At 40.5% G+C, this 22,749-nt stretch overlaps 1 protein-coding gene across 1 annotated transcript in view; it reads left to right on the top strand.

The window, feature by feature from the left end:
• Window positions 1-22,749, top strand: part of DIAPH3 (diaphanous related formin 3) — an 882,879-nt gene that overhangs the window by 776,355 nt on the left and 83,775 nt on the right. The window lies entirely within an intron of this gene.

Raw genomic sequence — 22,749 nt, 5'->3', positions numbered from 1 at the left:
ATTTATTTTTATTTTTTTATTGTGCCATACATTTTATGGTAAAATGAGTGATATAATTACGCAGGACAACTGGTCGAGCAAAAAAAACAAGCCCTCATACTAGTCTGTGGATGAAAATATAAAAGATGTACGATTTTTAGAACACGAGGAGGAAAAAATTAAAATGCAAAAATAAAATTGGCCTGGTCCTTAAGGTCAAAATGGGCTTGGTCCTTAAGGGGTTAAAGTAGTACAGTAATAGAAAAACATGTAAACATGTGTATCGTTTTAATCATATTGATCCACAGAATAAGACAGAACAGAACATGGTAGTTTTACCGTAAAGTGCATCATGGAAACATTTATCCCTTCAATTTACCTCCACAAATAATAATTTTTTGTTGTGCTGTACATTTTAATGATAAAATGAAAGGTATCATTATGAAGTACAATTGGTTGCGCAAAAAACAAGCCCACACAAAAATTTAATCTAGCTGTGTCCCTTAGGCAAAAATGAACTGTTTCCTTAACCCATTAAGGACAATGGACGTATATTCCCAATATATAAAGTGCACTTAGGAGCTGAGCGCACTTCATCCCCGGTGGGTCCTGGTTGCTATCAGCAACCATGACCCTTGGCTAATGCCTGACATCGCCGTTCAGGCTGATGTCCTGTATTAACCCTTTAGGCGCCGCAATCAGAGTTGATCGTGGCATCTAAAACAGGAGAAAAGTAATCCCGGCTAGCTCAGTGGGCTCTTTGGAACTGCCATGGCGAAATCGCAGTGTCCAGAACAGCTGAGAGGATGGTGGGAGGGCCCTTAACTACCTCCTTGCCGTCTAATTGGTAATCCACAGTTCCAGTCAGCCATGGCAGGCTGGAGCACTGATAACACTGATCGATGCTTTGCTATGGCATAACATTGAACAGAGTATACAATCTGAAGATTGCATGTAATAGTCCCCTATGGGGGACTAAAACATAGTGTAAAAAAAAATAAGTTAATATGATTTTACCCCTTCCCTAATAAAGGTTTGAATTATTCCCCTTTTCTCGTAGAAAAAAAAAATGTTCACAAAAATAAACATGGTATTGCCACGTGTGTAAATGTCCAAAATATAAAAATATAACATTAATTAAATCACACGGTCAATAGCGTATACATAAAAATATTCCAAAGTCCAGAATTGCATATATTTGGTCATTTTGTATACCATAAAAAATGTATAAAAAGTGATCAAAAAGTCCCATCAAAACAAAAATGGCACCGATAAAAACAAAAATGCTACCAATAAAAATGAGTCCTCACACATCCCCGTATGCAGAAAAATCAGAAGAGGACATTTTTAAACATACACATTTTCATACAAAAAGTTATAATTTTTTTAAAGGAGTGAAACAAAATAAAACCTATATAGTTTGGGTATCGTAACCGTATGGACCTACAGAATTAAGATCGTCTCATTTTTACCGAAAAGTCAGCTGCGCAGAATCACAAGCACCCAAAAGTTACAAAATGGCGTTTTTTCAAATTTTCCCCACAAATAATTTTTATTTTGTTTTGCTGTAGATTTTGTGGTAAAATGATTGATATCATTACAAAGTTAAATAGGTGTCACAATAAACAAGCCCTCATATTGGTCTGTAGGTGGAAAATTTAAAGCATTATGATTTTTAGAAGGTGAGGTGGGAAAAACGAAAGTGCAAAAGAAAAAAAAAAACTGCATTGTTAAAGGGGTACTCCGGTGGAAAAACTGTTTTTTTTTTTTTTTTTTTTTAAATCAACTGGTGCCAGAAAGTTAAACATATTTGTAAATTACTTCTATTAAATAATCTTAATCCTTCCTGTATTTATTAGCTGCTGAATACTACAGAGGAAATTCTTTTCTTTTTGGAATGCTCTCTGATGACCTCACGAACACACTGCTCTCTGCTGACGTTATTATAATAATAATAATAAGTCTTTATTGTTGTCCTTAGTGGGATTTGAACCCAAGGGCCCAGCACTGCAAGGCAGCAGTCCTAACCACTAAGCCACCATGCTGCCCTTAGCCCTGTGGTCGTGATTAGAGATGAGCGAACTTACAGTAAATTCGATTCGTCACGAACTTCTCGGCTCGGCAGTTGATGACTTATCCTGCGTAAATTAGTTCAGCCTTCAGGTGCTCTGGTGGGCTGGAAAAGATGGATACAGTCCTAGGAAAGAGTCTCCTAGGACTGTATCCACCTTTTCCAGCCCACCGGAGCACCTGAAAGCTGAACTAATTTATGCATGAAAAGTCATCAACTGCCGAGCCGAGAAGTTCGTGACTAATCGAATTTACTGTAAGTTCGCTCATCTCTAGTCGTGATGTCATCAGTGTTCTAAAAAGAAAGGAATTTCCTCTGTAGCATTCAGCAGCTAATAAGTACTGGAAGGATTAAGATTTTTTAATAGAAGTAATTTACAAATATGTTTAACTTTCTGGCACCAGTTGATTTAAAAAAGAAAAAAAAATTGTTTTCCCACCGGAGTACCTATTTAAGGGCATAAAAGTTTGTGTCCAGTATTTATACTTTATTTTATCAAGCTCCAGATGCTTTAAAAAATGTATTAATAAGTGATTACATTTTTTTTTTTTTTTAAATCAACTGGTGCCAGAAAGTTAACAGATTTGTAATTTACTTCTTTTAAAAAATCTTCGTCCAGAGTAGGAGAAAATCCCCATAGCAAACATGCTGCTCTGGACATTTCCTAAAATGAAAAGAGATGTCAGCAGAGAGCACTGTGGTCATGATGTCAGCAGAGAGCTATGTGTTCCAAAAAGAAAATAATTTCCTCCGTAGTATTCAGCAGCTAATAACTACTGGAAGGATTAAGATTTTTTTAATAGAAGTAATTTACAAATCTTTAACCTTCTGGCACCAGTTGGTTTAAAAAAAAAAAGTTTTTCACCGGAGACGAACACTTTACCTATACAGCTCTCTGGGTCATGCATTCTGTACAGGGGTTCCACATAGACCAACATGTGCGAAAAGTCTCCAAAAAAAACATGAACTTGATGGAGATTGTGAACCTTGTGAAAAGACACGTCTGTTTTTTCTGTGCAGTTGGAGTTGTACTTAGTTGGCATCAATAAGTGGTGTAGAACAGCCCGCCTTCCCCAATGCTGTCCACGTCTGGCACAGTGTTATCTCTTTACCGGTGTTACCTTTCACTGTACAGGGTGGGCCACTTATATGGATACACCTTAATAAAATGGGAATGGTTGGTGATATTAACTTCCTGTTTGTGGCACATTAGTATATGTGAGGGGGGAAAACTTTTCAAGATGGGTGGTGACCATGGTGGCCATTTTGAATCCAACTTTTGTATTTTCAATAGGAAGAGGGTCATGTGACACATCTGACTTATTGGGAATTTCACAAGAAAAACAATGATGTGCTTGGTTTTAACGTAACTTTATTCTTTCATTAGTTATTTACAAGTTTCTGACCACTTATAAAATGTGTTCAATGTGCTGCCCATTGTGTTGGATTGTCAATGCAACCCTCTTCTCCCACTCTTCACACACTGATAGCAACACCGCAGGAGAAATGCTAGCACAGGCTTCCAGTATCCATACTTTCAGGTACTGCAGAATGGGCAAAACAAAAATTGGAACAGGACCCTCAGTTTACGCAGAAGATTTTGTTCAGTGATGAGGCAAACGTTTATGTGAATGGTGAAGTTAACAAACAAAACCACCGCTATTGTTCTGACATTAACCCACATTGGATAGATCCCTCCAAGACTGTTGGAACACAAAAATTGATGGTATGGTGTGGCATATGGGGTACAAAGATAGTGGGGCCATTCTTCATCAATGGAAACCTCAAGGCCACTGGATATGCAAAATTGCTACATGATGATGTGTTTCCCTCTTTATGCACTGAAGCTGGCACGTTCCCTGAGTTTTTCCAGCAAGATGGTGCACCACCACATTATGGGTGTCAGGTCTGAGCATTCCTAAATGAACAGTTTCCTGGAAAGTGGATTGGTCGTCGGGGGCCAGTTGAATGGCCCCCAAGGTCTCCCGATCTGACCCCCTTAGACTTTTATCTTTGGGGTCATCTGAAGGCAATTGTCTATGCTGTGAAGATACAAGATGTGCAGCACATGAAACTACGGATACTGGAAGCCTGTGCTAGCATTTCTCCTGCGGTGTTGCTATCAGTGTGTGAAGAGTGGGAGAAGAGGATTGCATTGACAATCCAACACAATGGGCAGCACATTGAACACATTTTATAAGTTACGTTAAAACCAAGCACATCATTGTTTTTCTTGTGAAATTCCCAATAAGTTTGATGTGTCACATGATCCTCTCCCTATTGAAAAAACAAAAGTTGGATACAAAATGGGCGACTTCAAAATGGCCACCATGGTCACCACCCATCTTGAAAAGTTAATATCACCAACCATTCCTATTTTATTAAGATGTATCCATATAAATGGCCCACCCTGTACTTCTGAAAAAAAATCTTACTTTAAATGATAGAACTATATTTCACATACCTATTCCCTGCTATATGCTACACAAAGACTTATCATAGCATAGAATATATTATTTATTTGTTTATTAGAATAGACATACAATTCTGATTAAAAATGAGCCAGTTTTGCCAAAATAGTCAGAGCCTACAATTGAGTACATCATCAAACAAGCAGTAGCAGATATCTCAATGTTATGTCATGCATGAAGGAGAAGGTATATTGCTGCTATGGTACCATGGTTGTTTAATCTACATAGTATTATGGCAGCACAACCCTTTCATGAAAGCGCATCCCCTGCTTTCAGAATATGTAATGTACATAGCATTGATAAACATATGTATGGTGTTTAACAGTCCACTGAAACTTGTTATATAAAGTCAGAAACAATTCCACTCCTATTCCACTCATCCCATATATCCTCCTCACACATTTCAGCAGATCTTTATTTGGGAGGGGGGATGTTTAGTATCAACAATAAAGAAATACCGTGTTTCTCCGAAAATAAGACCAGGTCTTATATTAATTTTAGTCCCAAAAAACAAACTAGGGCTTATTTTCAGGGTAGGGCTTTATTTATGGGGGGCTGCAGGAGTGTGGAGGATTGGGGGCTGTAGCAGTGTGGAGGATGCCGCACCCCCCCATCTTCCACACTGCTACAGCCCCCCATCCTCCACACTGCTACAGCCCCCCATCCTCCACACTACTGTAGCCCCCCCATCCTCCACACTCCTGCAGCCCCCCATCCTCCACACTACTGTAGCCCCCCCATCCTCCACACTCCTGCAGCCCCCCATCCTCCACACTCCTGCAGCCCCCCCATCCTCCACACTCCTGCAGCCCCCCCATCCTCCACACTCCTGCAGCCCCCCCATCCTCCACACTCCTGCAGCCCCCCCATCCTCCCCTTCCCCCGTCATCCTCCACACTCCTACAGTGCCCCCCACCCCTCTGCCATAATAAACTACAGTACCTTACACATTTCATCCCAAGCGGAGACCAGCACTTCCCCACTTTCTTCCGTACCATAGCATCCGCAACTTGTACTGTACGGGATCTCCTTCTGTTGCTTAGCAGCCGGGGGCAAAGACACGTCCGTGACGTCGGCCGTGAATACGCGCGGACGTTTTAAAGCGATAGCGTCCCTGCCCCGGCTCAATTACGGTAACTTGCCGCGACCACCTAAAGGAGGTGAGGAGGGGTGGGGGGTCTGGTCTGCGGGCATTACTGGCGACCAGGTCCGCCAGTTGATTACCTCTGGCCTAGGTCTTATTTTCGGAGTAGGGCTTATATTGCAGCCCACCCTGATAATCCTGCTAGGGCTTACTTTCGGGGTAGGGATTATTTTCTAATAATTAGAAGCATGGATGACAAAACACTAGCATAATCCTATTAGCCAATCCTATTAAATTGTTTATGGAACACTTTGTCTCCATGTAACCCATTTTAATCAACTGTTTTATATTTTTATCAGGTGTAAACAAGGTTGAGTGACGGCCGATACATCTTTTTCCTATCTTATTAGTACTTACCGTATTTTTTGCCCTATAGGACGCACCGGCATATAAGACGCACCCAATTTTAAAGGTGCAAAATCTAGAAAAAAAAAGATTCTGCACCCAACAGTGATCTTCAACCTGCGGACCTCCAGATGTTGTAAAACTACAACTCCCAGCATGCCCGGACAGCCGTTGGCTGTCCGGGCATGCTGGGAGTTGTAGTTTTGCAACATCTGGAGGTCCGCAGGTTGAAGACCACTGGATAGGAGGTAATACTCACATGTCCCCGCCGCTCCGGACTTGTCACCGCTGCCCTGGATGTCGCTCCATCGCTGTTGCCGTGTCCCCAGGGTTTCCCCGACGCTCCGGACGTCTTCTTCCCCGGAATCCACGCTCTCCGTCATCACGTCGCTACGCACGCCGCTCCTATTGGATGACGGGACGGCGTGCGCGATGACGTCGAAGGAGATCGCCGCCATGCAGGGGATCCCAGCATTGAGCAGACATTGAGGAGGCAGGTATGGTCCCTCCCGGTGTCCTGTAAGCTGTTCAGAACGCTGCGATTTCACCGCGGCGGTCCCGAACAGCCTGACGGAGCAGCCGGGTTAGTGTCACTTTCGCTTCAGACGTGGCGGTCAGCTTTGATCGCCACGTCTGAAGGGTTAATACAGGGCATCACCGCAATCGGTGATGCCCTGTATTAGCCGCGGGTCCCGGCCGTTGATGGTCGCAGGGACCGACCCGATAGGTGTGTATTCACCAGTTTTGGGAAGAAAAAGTGCGTCTTATACGTCGAAAAATACGGTATATAAGGATTTACGGTTGATGGTTCCTTTGTTTTAAGTAAGAAAAAACATAAATTATTATTAACGATAATCTTTTTGTATAAAGGCCTACGGGGTGGATACAGGACGTAAAAGTGCTTGATTTTTAGTAGGCCAGCCATCTGTCAGCCTTTCATAGATGAGTACACATACAAGCTGCCAATATCTTTGTATGTAGGGATATGAAGGGCTTTGTTGTGCATACCAGTGACAGAGACTTTAACTTTTAAGTTGGTACTAAAAAGTCACATTATAGTGTATGCAAATCCCTTTAGCAAACCCCTCCTGTTCTGGACAGTTTCTGACATGAACAGAGGTGGCAGCAGGGAGCACCATCTTTGACTGCGAAGACTACATGACTTCTTGGCACCAGTTGAAAGCTTTTTTTGTCCGAAGTACTCATTTATTATAAAACACAAAAGCTTATGCAAATTAATGTAAAAGGGTGAGTAAAAATAAAATTTAAAGCTGGCCATTTAACCAGCTGCTTAAAATATCTCTAACAGTGTTGATTAATAGATGGTCTGCCAGTCTTACCAAAATCAACGGGTTCAGCCATCTTTAACTCCTTAACGACATTGAACGTAAATGTATGTCCTTGTCCCCTAGTACTTAACAAACCAGAACAGGGACAGGCCAAATATGATGGCAGGTTGCTTCTCCTATTTGCCAGTACCTCGCCGCAAATGGCAAACATCAGTGATGTCATTAACCTTTTAAATGCCATGATGAATACTGATCATGACATCTAAAGCAGTTGTAGCGCTTGTATTTACTCATCGGACTACCAGAAGCCCAATTGTGGTTTCCGATGAGTAAAATATGTGTCCTGAGCTCTCCTTATCTGCTCTGTGCAGCTTCGGGGCGGATTATTACACTATGCCTGTTCAAAGCACTGAACATTACTAGGAATCCAATGGTTGCAATAAATAGTCTACTATGGGGACTCAAAAAATGTAAAATAAGTAGGGGGTCAGAATAAGGCAATTTTAGGCATACTTATTTTGTTAAAAATTTGCATTTTTTTTTAGTAGTACAATAATACTACTATTATAAAAAAATAAATTTGTACTTTGTATGAACCCACAAAATAAAGGTTACATCAGTTTTACCATAGAAGCAAAACCCTCCCAAAGTTGCAAAATTTCAGTTTTCTTTTCAATTTCCTCCTACAAAAAATATTTTTGTAGTTAAAATTGTTCTATCTGTATGGGGCCAAATCATAATTTTTCTTGTGTGTGCACTAGTTGCTGACGTAAATAAGTAACAAATAATAAAGACAAGTGGCACCGATACCTTATTCTGCAGACCTTCTGGATGGACAATTAAGGCACCTGGACAGGTAACCAAAATACTCAATCCAACAGCGGTGGTGCTAGAACAAAGCCAACAGCAATCACTAGTATGAATACAAAAAGATACAAAGGCGTTCTGCACTTACCGCTTAAATGCTGGTCATACGGCTTCCATCTCGGGCTGCTAATCCGGCACAGTTCCCAGGACGGCGTGGGGCGCTCAGAGGCGACTGCAGTCGCCTCTGAGCGCCCCACACCGTCCTGGGAACTGTGCCGGATTAGCAGCCCGAGATGGAAGCCGTATAACCAGCATTTAAGCGGTGAGTGCAGACCGCTTTTGTATTCATAAGTAACACATTGCAATGAAGATACTGTTGTCTATGGCTGCAGATTTGGTTGTAACCATAACTTGTTAGATGGTCTCTGTTACAATCCAAATTGGTTTTGACGTGTGTAAAAAATCGTATCCTGTCATTCATTTCAGATATCCTCCGAATAGAAAGGCTCTGTATGTTTAGATCTACTTATTAAAGTATCATTACAAAATGTTGCAGATTACCCTCTTTATTCATGCATAATATATTCTAGGATACATGTTGTCTTTATTGAACACATTATCATATTCAAAATACAAAAAAAAACAGGGCAGGTGTGGAAGCATATAAGCCCTTAAAGGGGTTATCAAGGAAAAAACTATTTTTATATATCAACTGGCTCCAGAAAGTTAAACAGATTTGTAAATGAATCCTTTCAGTACTTATGAGCTTCTGAAGTTAAGGTTGTTCCTTTCTGTCTAAGTGCTCTAAGATGACACGTGTCTCGAGAACTGCCCAGTTTAGAAGAGGTTTGCTATGGGGATTTGCTTCTAAACTGGGTGGTTCCCAAGACACGTGTCATCAGAAAGCACTTAGACAGAAAAGAACAACCTTAACTTCAGAAGCTCATAAGTACTGAAAGGATTAAGATTTTTTAATAGAAGTCATTTTCAAATCTATAGGTATAGAATTGAAGACGGCACTCACCCAGGTACGTTTGTGCTGACGGTTTCTTTATTTCTTTTCATCTGTAAATTCGTGCAGGGAGGTGCAGTGTCAAGCAGGTGTTAGCGGCAGGAACGCTGGAGCTCAGAGCGTGATGGCCCTTTGTCTTCAGACTGATGGTCTGAAAAAGTGCGGAATCACGACACAGCTGTTGCCATCATGCTGTGAGCTCCAGCGTTCCTGCCGCTAACACTTGCTTGACACTGCACCTCCCTGCACGAATTTACGGATGAAAAGAAATAAAGAAACCGTCAGCACAAACGTACCTGGGTGAGTGCCGTCTTCATTTCTATACCTATTGGTTTCTGGATGGTCTGTGCTACTTAGATTGAGCACCCCCGGTATTGTTTGGTTCGTTTCCACACCTGCGCCTACAATCAGCCAGCTTCCGCCATAGCAGTGCCGGACTCTGTTTCTACCACATAAGTAATTTACAAATCTGTTTAACTTTCTGGAGCCAGTTGATATATAAAAAAAAGTTTTTTCCTGGATAACCCCTTTAATGCCAGCAGACTTGGTGGTTTGGGATCTCTATTCTCTGAATATTTCATCAAAGTGACTTATTTAGCCGAGATGATCTCTTTTCATAATCATGTGCAGACTTTGGTTGGAGTACATGTGATCACATCTTTGTGTTTGCTGCAGCTGAGTTAATATCCTAGAAGTGATCGTGAAAGATTTCAGATAATAAAAGCTTTGAATATCAATATACTGACAGCACATCCACTGGGGACGTCCGGCTCGTGTGCTTTGATTACGCAAAAGTTTTTGATTTCCCAAGCTATTTGCACAATTTGAAACTACAGCAGAATTTCCATAGGTATAACTACTAAAAAACCCTTTTGTAGCTGGCATGTAGAGGTTTTGTCTTTTGGGTAATGTCAAGCCGTTATTTCTTTCTGCATGTTTGGAATTACAAGATCATAACACAAAGTACCAATTATTTTCCTATAAGGATGTAAATAGTGGCATACCAAGCCATATTTCTAATGACTAATGAAAGATGGTGCAGCATATCTTGACAAATGCACAGTGTATCTTGACAAAGGGCAATTCATTAGAAGAGTATGGCTTACAAATTGCTATTTTAAATTAGTTTATATTTTCTACCATGTAGCTTTTTCCAACACTTGGGGCTAAAATGGCAGTTGTATTTTTAATGTACAGACAGCTTTGGGAATATATAATTGTGTATGTTTAGGAAATGAGGAGAATAACAGTTTTTCATTAAATATACTTTAACACAATATTTACTATGATCATTTACTTTCTTGTAGGCAATTTTCACATTTTGGGGGTACTTTCTTAAGGATTTCAATACCAGTCTTATAGGGAACCTGTAAGGGACCTTAACTCCTAAAGGCCCTCCCCAGTATGTTGCAGCGGTGCCCATAAGTTACTATTGATGCCAATCCTTCATTAAAAAAAAAACTTTAATCACTGCTCCCAGTGCGGGATAGATAGGCATGGGGCCAGAACTGCAGCGGCATGTAGTTCCACTCCTCTCAGGCGTGCTTTGCATTAAAGGGGTATTCCAGGATCTTTTTAAGTTAGCGTAGTTCATAATATAGTGTCTGTACCTGTGTTTGATGGCTACTCAAGCAACTTTAATGTGATCTTTGCCCCCAATGTTTTTTTTTTTTTTTTTGCAGCATACAAAATGAGTGTTGTCCCAGCTTTGTCCAGGTTGCAGTGCAGCTCGAGATATTGCATCACTAGTCAGGTGTTGAAAGGGAGCCTTTCTGAGTTTCAATGGGTCGAGCGACCACTGGGTGGGAGGGAGATCATTCTCCACAGGGTTGCAGGGAATTGTAGTTTCAAGCACAGCACAGCATGCAAGACAGCTCAGCTGTACTGCAATTTGTGGGTTGGCTAATGTGTGAGAAGAAGAAAAGTGACCTCACACTTACAAGCAATGGATCCTGGCCTTGTAGTTAGAGGGATTTTTCAACTTTTGTATGCCAGAAAACAGGTATACAAGGTTGACATGTAATTTTTTTTCTCTCTATGGGTAATGTCGGTCAGAAATGCTGCAGATGTGCATGGATTACAGCATTTTTTCCTATGGATATTGACCTGCGGGGAGGATTTTGGAATTTGTGACATTTCAATTTCTGTTGTCCATTTTCAATACAGAAGTGTAAAGGTGAAAATCTGTAGGCACATGTGGATGTTGGGGTTTGGAACTATTTCAGATTTACAACCAAGTCTGATGGCGGATAAGCTTTATGGAATTCCATTGATCTGTATGAGGAATCTAATGATTCCTCCTAAAAGTCCCCTAAAGGAACTAATAAAGTGTTCAAAACTGAAAGTGTTATGATTTTTAGAGGGTGTTGAGGAAAAAACGAAAGTGGAAAAACCCTGCGTTAAGGGATTAATCTTTATTCATTGTTACTTTTTTTTTTCAGGGGAATAATCTTTTATCGGATGTTTTTATTTGCTATGGCAAGGCACTTTCTACCCTAAATATGTAGTTATTATATTCAAGTTATTGATGTTTTAAATGAAATGTCAGGACCCTGAAGATTGTTATGGTATTTGGAGTGCTGTCTTTTAGACAGCACACCACCTTGCACTCTACATTTGGTAACATATTATATTTACACAAACCTTTTCAAGACCAGTTTTCCAATTATGGCCTTAAAGGGGTATTCCGGGCAAAAACATCTTATCTGATAGATGTCTGATTGCGGGGGGCTTGCTGCTGGGACCCCCCGCGACCTCCCTGCAACACCTGCATTCTATGCGGGGCTGCGTCTCTAGTTTCGGAAACCTCCGGGACTTGAGATGTGATGTCACGCCACGCCCCCTCCATTCATGTCTATGGGAGGGCCATCACACCCCCTCCCATAGACCTGAATGGAGGGGGCGTGGCATTACATCACGTCTCTACTCCCGGAAACCCGGAGGTTTCTGAAACAAGAGACGCAGCCCCACATAGAATGTGGGTGCTGCAGGGAGATTGCGGGGGGTCCCAGCAGCAGGCCCCCCGCGATCAGACATCTTATCCAAAGGATAGGGAATAAGAGTTTTTGCCCGGAATACCCCTTTTAAGCACCAGGACAATTTTTATTTCTCACTTATTTTTCCCCTCCTCTGCTTTTGAGACACATAAATCTTATATTTTTCCATCCTCCGTGTCATATAAGGGCTGTTTTTTTTGTTTGTTTCCTGTTTTTTCTTTTTGTTGTATACGGGACCAGTTGCACTATGTAAGTATATTTTTTAGATTTAAGCTTCTCGTAGGCCAAGAATCTCCATGAAATGTTCTTGATGAGGCAGATTTCCCAGTACCTTAAAGGGGTATTCTAGGAAAAAACTTTTTATATATCAACTGGCTCCAGAAAGTTAAACAGATTTGTAAATTACTTCTATTAAAAAATCTTAATCCTTTCAATACTTATGAGCTAAAGTTGAGCTGTTCTTTTCTGTCTAAGTGCTCTCTGATGACACGTGTCTCGGAAACCACCCATTTTAGAAGCAAATCCCCAGAGCAAACCTCTTCTACTCTGTGCAGTTCCCGAGACAAGCAGAGATGCCAGCAGAGAGCACTGTGTCCAGACAGAAAACAACAACTCAACTTCAGCAGCTGATAATTATTAAAAGGATTAAGATTTTTGTAATAGAAGTAATTTACAAATCTGTTTAACTTTCTGGAGCCAGTTGATTTCAAATTTTTTTTTTTTCCTGGAATACCCCTTTAATGCCAGAGGTATAAACCTTTATGGGAATCTGTCTGATTACATAAGACTTATCCTAAAGGGATAGTCCAGGAAACTGAACTTTTTAGACACTTATACCCTATGCGTGGAGAGAGAATAAGTTTCTAATGGCTTGGACAGCCCACAATCTCCGGTACAGGGCCCATTGTACTTACCCGTCCTCAGAGCAGTGCACCCCCCACCTCCCTGAACGAACACAAGTAATGGCCCACTCAGCCAATCACCAGCTGAGGCGGCACATCGCTTTGACCAATGATTGGCTTAACGGGCCATCACTTGCGTACGTCCAAGAAAGTGGAGGCCACTCTGCTCCAAGGACGGGTAATTAGGACAGGCCCCATACAGGATATCGTGCTCTGACCTGCCCCCCCCCCCCCCCCACCTCCGTGATTAGACACTTATCTCCTATCCTGTAGATGATAAATGTCTAAAAAGTCCTGTTCCCTGGACTACCCATTAACATTTGGTACTAGATTGCATTAGTAAAATAGATCATTATTTATTATTTTTAGGTATGGATACAAACTTTATACCAACTATACAGTAGGTAATGGAGACACTGATTTATTTTTTTTCCAAAATTGTTTTCCACCAGAGTACCCCTTTAAATAGTTCTGTGAATATGCCATAATGCCCAGATGGATATTACCCTTTAACCTAAAGCACATTGATCAGCCTTTGTCAGACTTGTTCCTGACATGAAACGGCACCAATGGTCAGCGGACAATGGCTGTCTAATGTGTATTGACAGCCTGAGACAACCCCTTGCTCTGTCTACAAAAGAACAACATGATTATTAAACCCTACTCCTTGGCTAAGTACAGCACCTTTTAGCAGTTTACCGACCTAAGGAATGTTCATACAACACATTTTTTTAAAAATCCAGTTTTGTAGCCATAAGTGGACTCAAAAGGATTGAGAAATATAAATGACGGTCTTTACATCTTCGCGCTCCACTTCAGTGGCATTTCCTTCAGAAATGCTGACATGGAAGAAATTAACTCAATTGTTCTCCGCGTCATTTCTATAGGACAGTTTGTTTAAGCATTTGCTGAAACCTGTCACACACAGTGCTGTCAGCTAGTTCACCCACAATCCTCTGGTGCTCTGCTGCAATTTTGAGAACTCCAATCCCACATTTTTAACCCCTTAGATGCTGCAGTTGCTATTCACTGTGAACTCCAGCGGCCTAATTAATGACTAATTGCAAGGATCATTAGCATTAGCAATTCATTTCAGAGATGTATTTTCATACCAGTATGAAGCCAAATTCATGCCTGCGACTTCTGCAAAAACAGGTAGTCACAAAGTATATACAAGAACTTCTACCTTATTTTCTTATATTGGCCTATGCTGTACTATAGAAGCAAAAACAGGCATTGCTTCTTTTAACAGGTGTAATATCACTTTGATCAGAATTGAAAACTAAATATTTAATGTCTGTTTATGCACAGAACTACTAGTTGGCTTGTAGAAAATATTTGGGATTATTGCATATTATAACCATTTACATTTTTTTGATGATCTTTGTAAATGGTATTTAGTATTTGGCAAGTTTGCGTTCAGCTAATCTTTAAATGTTCCTCTCCAGAGTCTAATTACGGCATGGGCAGAGCGGCAAGTCTGTATACACCAGAGATCCACTGTTCTGTTTGTGTTTCATTATTTTTGATCCTGCTCATCAAAAACTGTGCTTTGCAATTTTTAGTATAATAATGGCACTCCTGTGGTTGCTTACATATATGACTAGCTTCAGAGAGAAGTGCCGCATTTAATACCAGCTCATCTTTCCATGTTACAATACATATTCACCAGTCATGTATGTTCATTATCAACCCTCTCTCTGCCAGTCATCTTTTATTTTGCCTATACATGTTTAAAGTGTTCCGAATTCTATTTGAAAGTGGTCACATTTCTGCTTCATCCACTTTGATATGTTTTTTTGAGCTTTCTAAGGTTGTGAAGTAGAATCTGTCCAGCACCAGAATTGCAGTAAAAACTTAGAATTCTTTATTAGCAAATTATCACAAGAAACAGGATACTCCGACTCATTAACACCTTAAGGACCACGGGGGTACGGGTATGCCCGGACGTACTGGTACTTAAGGACCAAGGGCGTACCTGTAAGCCTGTGGGAATTCCGGTCCTTGCCAGGCGGGGACCGGACCGGGATGCCTGCTGAAATCATTCAGCAGGCACCCTGTGCAAACCCCTGAGGGGGTCCTGAGACAATTCAGATTGACAATTTGCAGCGATTCCGGGTCAATCGGGTCCCCGGTGACCCGGGTGAAAGGTGCCGTCTGACACCATACCTATCACCCTGTAGCAGTCCTGATTAGTCGGCCGGTAACAGGACTCCTGCTGTGGGGGTGTCCCTAACGGCACCCTCTCTGCCCCTACTCCGGAGGGCGAGAGCAGGTGCCAGGAGTATGAACCTGGAGAGGGGGCCCCCGATCCCAGGTATCGGCGGCAATGGCAGGCAAGATCTGGCAGAGCAGCAGCAGGAGGTAAGGCTGGCCTCCTGCTGTTGCTTAGCAACAACTCCCAGCATGCACTAAAGGGCATGCTGGGAGCTGTTGTTATGCAACAGCAGAATGCACTACTACAGCTCCCAGCATGCCCTTTGGTAGCTTGTGCATGCTGGGGGTTGTAATTATGCAACAGCTGGAGTCACATTTTTTCTATGAAAAAGTGTGCCTCCAGCAATTGCATAACTTCAACCTCCAGCATACACAAACTACCAAAGGGCATGCTGGGAGTTGTAGTAGTGCCTTCTGCTGTTGAATAACAAGTACCATGCCATGTACATTTGAGGTTATTTGCACAGGGGTGGCAGATCATGTCACACATGCGACCCCATTTTGGAAACTACGCCCCTCACGGAATGTAACAAGGGGTATAGTGAGCCTTAACACCTGATAGGTGTTTTAAGAATTTTCATTAAAGCTGGACATGAAAATTCAAATTTTAATTTTTTTTCACTAAAATGCTAGTGTTATCCCAATTTTTTTTTTCACAGGGGGTAATAGGAAATAAGCCCCCCAAAATTTGTAACACCATTTCTTCTGAGTATATAAATACCCCATGTGTGGACGTAAACTGCTCTGCAGGCGAACTACAATGCTCAGAAGAGAAGGAGCGCCATTGGGGTTTTGGAGAGAGAATGTGTCTGAAATTTAAGGCCATGTGCATTTACAAAGCCCCCATGGTGCCATCCGTGAGGGGTGTAGTTTAGAAAATGGGGTCAAATGTGGGGGGGGGGGCCCACATGTGACCCCATTTTGTAAACTATACCCCTCACGGAACTTAATAAGGGGTACAGTAAGCATTTATACCCCACTGCTGTCTGACAGATTTTTTTTTAACAATGGTCCATGAAAATGAAAAATAAAATTTGCACAGCACACTGTTTCTTAAAATCTGTCAAACGCCAGTGGGGTGTAAATGCTCACTGCACCCCTTATTACATTCCATGAAGGGTGTAGTTTCCGAAATAGGGACACATGTGGGGGGTGTCCACTGTTCTGGCACCACGGGGGCTTTGTAAATGCACATGGCCCCCGACTTCCATTCCAAACAAATTCTCTCTCCAAAAGCCCAATGGCGCTCCGTCTCTTCTGAGAATTTTAGTTAGCCCGCAGAGCACTTGACGTCCACACATGGGGTATCTCCATACTCAGAAGAAATGGAGTTAAAATATTTTGGAGGCTTTTTCTCCTATTACCTCTTGTGAAAATGAAAAATATGGGGTAACACCAGCACTTTAGTGAAAAGAAATCAAATTTTTCATTTTCACGTCCAACTTTAGCAGAAATTTGTCAAACACCTGTGGGGTGTAAAGGCTCACTGTACCCCTTGTTACATTCCTTGAGGGGTGTTGTTTCCTAAATAGTGTGCCATGTGGGGCTTTTTTTTTGCTGTTCTGGCCCCACAGGGGCTTCCTAAATGCGACATGCCCCCCAAAAATAATTTCAGCTAAATTTGCTTTCAAAAAGCCAAATTTGGCTCCTTCTCTTCTGAGCATTGTAGTGCACCCGCAGAGCAATTTACATCCACACATGGGGTATTTCCATGCTCAGAAGATATGTGGTTACAAGTTATATTTTCTTCTATTAACTCTTGTAAAAATGGTAACTTTGGGGGGAAAAATAAAATGCATTTTAGTGAAAAAAAAAATTCAATTTACACATACGACTTTAACAAAAAATCGTCAAACACCTGTGGGGTGTTAAGGGTCACTGTACACCTTATGTGACTTGAGTGGTGTATTTTCCAAAATAGTGTGTCATGTGGGGGTTTTTCTGCTGTTATGGCACCATAGGGGCTTCATAAATGGGACATGCCCCCCATAAACCATTTCAGCAAAATTTTCTTTCAAATAGCCAAATGTATCCACTTTCTTCTGAGCATTGTATTGCTTTCACAGAGCATTTTACGTCCACACATGGGGTATTTCCATATTAAGAAGAAATGGGGTTACAACTTTTTGGGTGCAATTTCTCCTATTACTACTTTTAAAAATGGTTACTTTGGGGGAAAAATGTGACATGCCCCCCAAAAAAACATTTCCGCAAAATTCACTCTCCAAAATCCCATTGTCGCTTCTTCACTTCTGAGCCTTCTAGTGAACCCACAGAGCAATTAACATTCACATATGAGGTATTTCCTTACTCGAAAGAAATTGGGTTACACATTTTGGGGGACTTTTTCTCCTTCTACCCCTTGTAAAAAAATTCAAAAACTGGGTTTACAAGAATATGTTAGTGTAAAAAATGGGAGTTTGAATTTTCTCCTTCACTTTGCTGCTATTCCTGTTAAACCACCTAAAGGGTTAACACACTTTCTGAATGTCATTTTGTATACTTTGAGGGGTGCATTTTATTTATGGGATAGTTCTAATATGAAGGCCCTTCAAATCTACTTCAAAACTGAACTGGTCCCTGAAAGATTTTGAAAGTTTTGTGAAAAATGTGAAAACTGCTGCTGAACTTTGAAGCCCTCTGATGTCTTCCAAAAGTAAAAACTTGTCAACTTTATGATGCAAACATAAAGTAGACATATTGGATATGGGAATCAATATATAATTTATTTGGAATATCTATTTTCCTTACCAGCAGAGAGCTTCAAAGTTAGAAAAATGCCACATTTTCAAATTTTTCATGACATTTTTGAATTTTTCACCAAGAAATGATGCAAATATCGACAAAAATGTACCACTATGTTAAAGTAGAATATGTCATGAAAAATGATTCTCAGAATCAAATCCATAAGTAAAAGCATCTCAGAGTTATTAATGCTTAAATTGACAGTGGTCTGATGTGCAAAAAATGCTCTGCACCTTAAGGTGAAAATGGGCTTGGTCCTTAAGGGGTAAAGGACCCTGCACGGTCTTATTCCTTTTAAGAATAAGTTGGTACTTCTTTTCCATTTCTATAAAAAAAAATCTTACTTTTAAAAATTAAAATGACATAGAATGTATTTAAATGTATAGACCTGCATAGATGCTATATTCTGTGTATACAGTTCATACATATTATAAATCTGTCATGCAATACGTTTTACTGCCTTTTATTCACAAATTGTTTGCATAAACTTAAATGGCTGACTATGAGGTGCTAATACTTCTACTTATTATATCTGCAGATATTTAACCCCTTCCCTCTTTGGCGATTTTTCCTTTTTGTACTTTAGTTTTTTCCTCCTCACCTTCTAAAAATCATAAGACTTGCAATTTTTCACCTAAAAATCCATATTAGGGCTTGTTCTTTGTGCCAACAATTTACTTTGTAATACTCTTAATAAATTTCACCACAAAATCTACTGCAACACCAGAAAAAAATTATTTGTGGGGCAGAATTGAAAAAAAAAAAAGCCATTTTGTGATTTTTTGCAGCTTCCGTTTCTATGCAGTGTACTTTTTGGTAAACATTGCACCTAATAATTATTATGTAGGTCCATACAGTTTTAATGATTCATAATTTTTCTAGGTTTGATTTTATTTTACTACTTAAAAAAATAACTACATGCCCCAAAATTAATATGTTGAAAAATGTCCTCTTCTGACCCCTATAACTTTTTAATTTTTACATATACGGGGCGGTATGAGGGCTCATTTTTTGCACCGTGATCTGAAATTTTTATTGGTACCATTTTAGTTTTGATTGGACTGTTTGATCACTTATAATTAATTTTTTCATGGTATAAAAAGTGACCAAAAGTGCGCGATTTTTGAATTTGGAATTTTTTTTTTTACGTGTACGCCATTGACCGTGCAGTTTAATTAACAATACATTTTTATAGTTCGGACATTTATTGCCGCTGCGATACCACATATGTTTAATTTTATTTACACTCTTTTTTTTTTTTAATTAGGAAAAGGGGGTGATTCAAACTTTTATTTGGGGAGCAGTTAAATGTTCTTTATTAACTGTTTTTTTACACTTTTTTTGCAATGTTATAGCTCCCATAGGGTCTATAACATTGCAGACATTGATTGAATACCCTGATCACTGTTATGCAGTAGCATAAAACTGATCGCTGTTATCGCCGCTTCACTGCTTGTGCCTGGATCTCAGGCACGGATCAGTCATTCGGTGATTGAACACGCAGGAGGCAGTTAGATATCCTCCTCACATCCTGCAAGCTGTTTGGGATGCTGCAATTTCACAGCGGCAGTCCCGAACAGCACCGCTGAGCTAACCGGCATTATTTACTTTAGTTTAAGACGCGGCAATGAAGTTTGATCGCCGCGTCTAAAGGGTTAATGCCGGGCATCAGCCCAATCTGCAATGTCCAGCATTAGCCATGGGTCCTGGTTACTTATGGCAACCCAGACCCACCGGGTATCATGCGTGCTCTCCTGCTGTTATACCTGGGGAGCCGCAAATGTACGTCCATATGCGTTAAGGGGTTAAGGCTCTCGGACACTTTCTGTGAGTTTTGTACCTTGTGTTAAAGGGGTACTCCGGTGGGAAACTTTTTTTTTTTTTAATCAACTGGTGCCAGAAAGTTAAACAGATTTGTAAATTACTTCTACAAAAAAAATCATAATCCTTCCAGTATGCATTAGCTGCTGAATACTACAGAAGAAATTTTCTTTTTGGAACACAGAGCTCTCTGCTGACATCACAAGCACAGTGCTCTCTGCTGACATCTCTGTCCATTTTAAGAACTGTCCAGAGCAGCATATGTTTGCTAGGGGATTTTCTCCTACTCTCGACAGTTCTTATGTAAATGTAAAATGTTCTCTGTAGTATTCAGCAGCTAATAAGTACTGGAAGGATTAAGATTTTTTAATAGAAGTAATTTACAAATCTGTTTAACTTTCTGACACCAGTTGATAAGAAAAAGAAAAAATTCCACTGGAGTACCACTTTAACCCCTTAATGACGCAGGACGTAAATGTACGTCCTGTTGAGGTGGTACTTAACGCACCAGGTCGTACATTTACGTCCTGAGCAGAACCGCGAGCATCGGAGCGAAGCCCGGATCATGCACGGCAGGTCCCAGCTGCTGATCGCAGCCAGGGACCCGCCCGTAATGGCAGACATTCGCGATCCCGCGGAAGTCCGCCATTAACTCCTCAGATGCTGTGATCAATACAGATCACGGCATCTGCGCGGCAGCTTGCAGCACTGCCGCGGCGATCCGATCATCCAGCACGGCAGACGGAGGTTCCCTCACCTGCCTCCGCTGCCTTCCCGGCATCTTCTGCTCTGATCTGCCTTCCCGCAGACCAGAGCAGAAGATGACCGATGATGCTGATCAGTGCTATGTCCTATACATAGCACTGAACAGTATTAGCAATCGAGTGATTGCTATAAATAGTCCCCTATGGGAACTATTAAAGTGTAAAAATAAAAGTAAAAAAAAATTGAAAACCCCCCTCCCCCAATAAAAACGTAAATTGTCCCATTTTCCCTATTTCACGCCCAAAAAGTGTTTAAAAAAATATTTTATATACATATTTGGTATCGCTGCGTGCGTAAATATCTGAACTATTAAAATAAATGTTAATGATACCGTACTGTAAACGGCGTGAACGTAAAAATAAAAAAAAATCCTAAATAGATGCTTTTTTTATAATATTTTATTCCCCAAAAAATTTATAAAAAATGGATTATAAGTTCTATATAAGCAAATATGGTATCAATAAAAAGTACAGATCACAGCGCAAAAAATTAGCCCTCATACCGTCGCTTATACGGAAAAATGAAAAAGTTATAGGTCTTCAAAATAGGGGGATTTTAAAAGTACTAATTTGGTTAAAAAGTTTGCGATTTTTTTTAAGCGCAACAGTAATAGAAAAGTATGTTATCACAGGTATCATTTTAATCGTATTGACCCAAAGAATAAAGAACACATGTACTTTTTGCCTTCCAAAATTAGCAAAATTGCGGTTTTCTTTTTAATTTCACCACACAAATAGTATTTTTTTGCTTGCGCCATACATTTTATGGTAAAGTGAGTGATGGCATTACAATGGACAACTGGCCGCGCAAAAAACAAGCCCTCATACTAGTCTGTGGATGAAAATATAAAATAGTTAAGATTTTTTGAGGGCGAGGAGGAAAAAACGAAAACGTAAACATTTAATTGTCTGCGTCCTTAAGGCCCAAATGGTCTGCGTCCTTAAGGGGTTAAGGTATCCGTACTGATGGGTTATATATTTACAGATAGTTAAGTTCTGATTACCATTAATATTTGGAATAATTTAAATCACTGTCACCATTTCTTTGCAGTTCTTTTGCACTCCAATTAGAAAGTTGCAGTTGTTTGGTTTGGCTCCTGGCTCAATGTATTATGCTCCAACAATTTCATGTATTTCTGTTAGCATTGGGTATAAAAAAAATGTTCTATGGTAAACATAATAGTTTAACCCCTCTCTCGCCACATTTATTAATGTGCTAGAAGACTGGTCTATGTGCCTTTAGCCCGTACATTTACATGCACAGTTTGGTGGCCCTGTGAGGGAGTTGGAGGGGTATCCCTAGGCAATTGCTAATTGCAGAACACTTACTAAGTCATTAATATAGTCTTGGTAGGAGGGATTTTCATTTAGGTATGATGACAGTCGCTTGCCGAGGAAATGCCTCCAAAAATGTTTTACTGTATCCTACAAATGCATCAATAGAGTCTTGGGGGGGTGGGGGGGGGGGTAGGGGGTGCCATCGAGATCGCAGAAATTTGCTTGCTGAGGAGACACCTCTGTTACTCACGACTTTTTCTTTCAATGTTTTTTATAAACTTGTGTAGCTATGGCATAGTATAGTTAATTTTTTGCAGGGGTCATGACGCAAAGCTCCCAATTTGTTACAAATCTACACTAGCCCAGACCTGGTTTACAAAACTGTCTGTGTACAACATTTGTAAAAAGCTGAACATTTTGGCACAAGTTGTGTACTCAAATTTAATATTAAAAAAATGTGTACTAGCACCATATTTATCAAATGTCATGCAACCATTTAATACGTTTGGTGCATGTGCACACAATACCACCTCACAAATTAAAGGTGTAAAAAAAATACTTTGTCTACACCGCCCATGGTAAATTCCAGCCATTGTGTTTCCCTCTTGGGGACGTATAGATTCTCTCAAGAATGAACTTTATTCTTTCTGCATTACTGCATGTTGCAGTACATTTTCACCAGAATTTTAAGTGATCGAGGACATGTGAATTGGCAATTTATCATCTGAGAAGGTGTGAACTTCAAGTAAGACACTTGTAATTTAGTCCAACGGTTACAGTGCATTGATACTTAGAAAGGGTTACAGAGGGTAATTATACAATATCTGTTTTCGCTGAACCCCACTGTGCTTGTTTATTGACAGGGAAAGTATTTAATTCATGAAACCATGATCAGGAAAGCAGTGAAG

This window comes from Hyla sarda, chromosome 2 (genome assembly GCF_029499605.1).
Source record: "Hyla sarda isolate aHylSar1 chromosome 2, aHylSar1.hap1, whole genome shotgun sequence".
Lineage (NCBI taxonomy): Eukaryota > Metazoa > Chordata > Amphibia > Anura > Hylidae > Hyla > Hyla sarda.
This window is presented reverse-complemented; position numbering and strand designations above follow the sequence as displayed.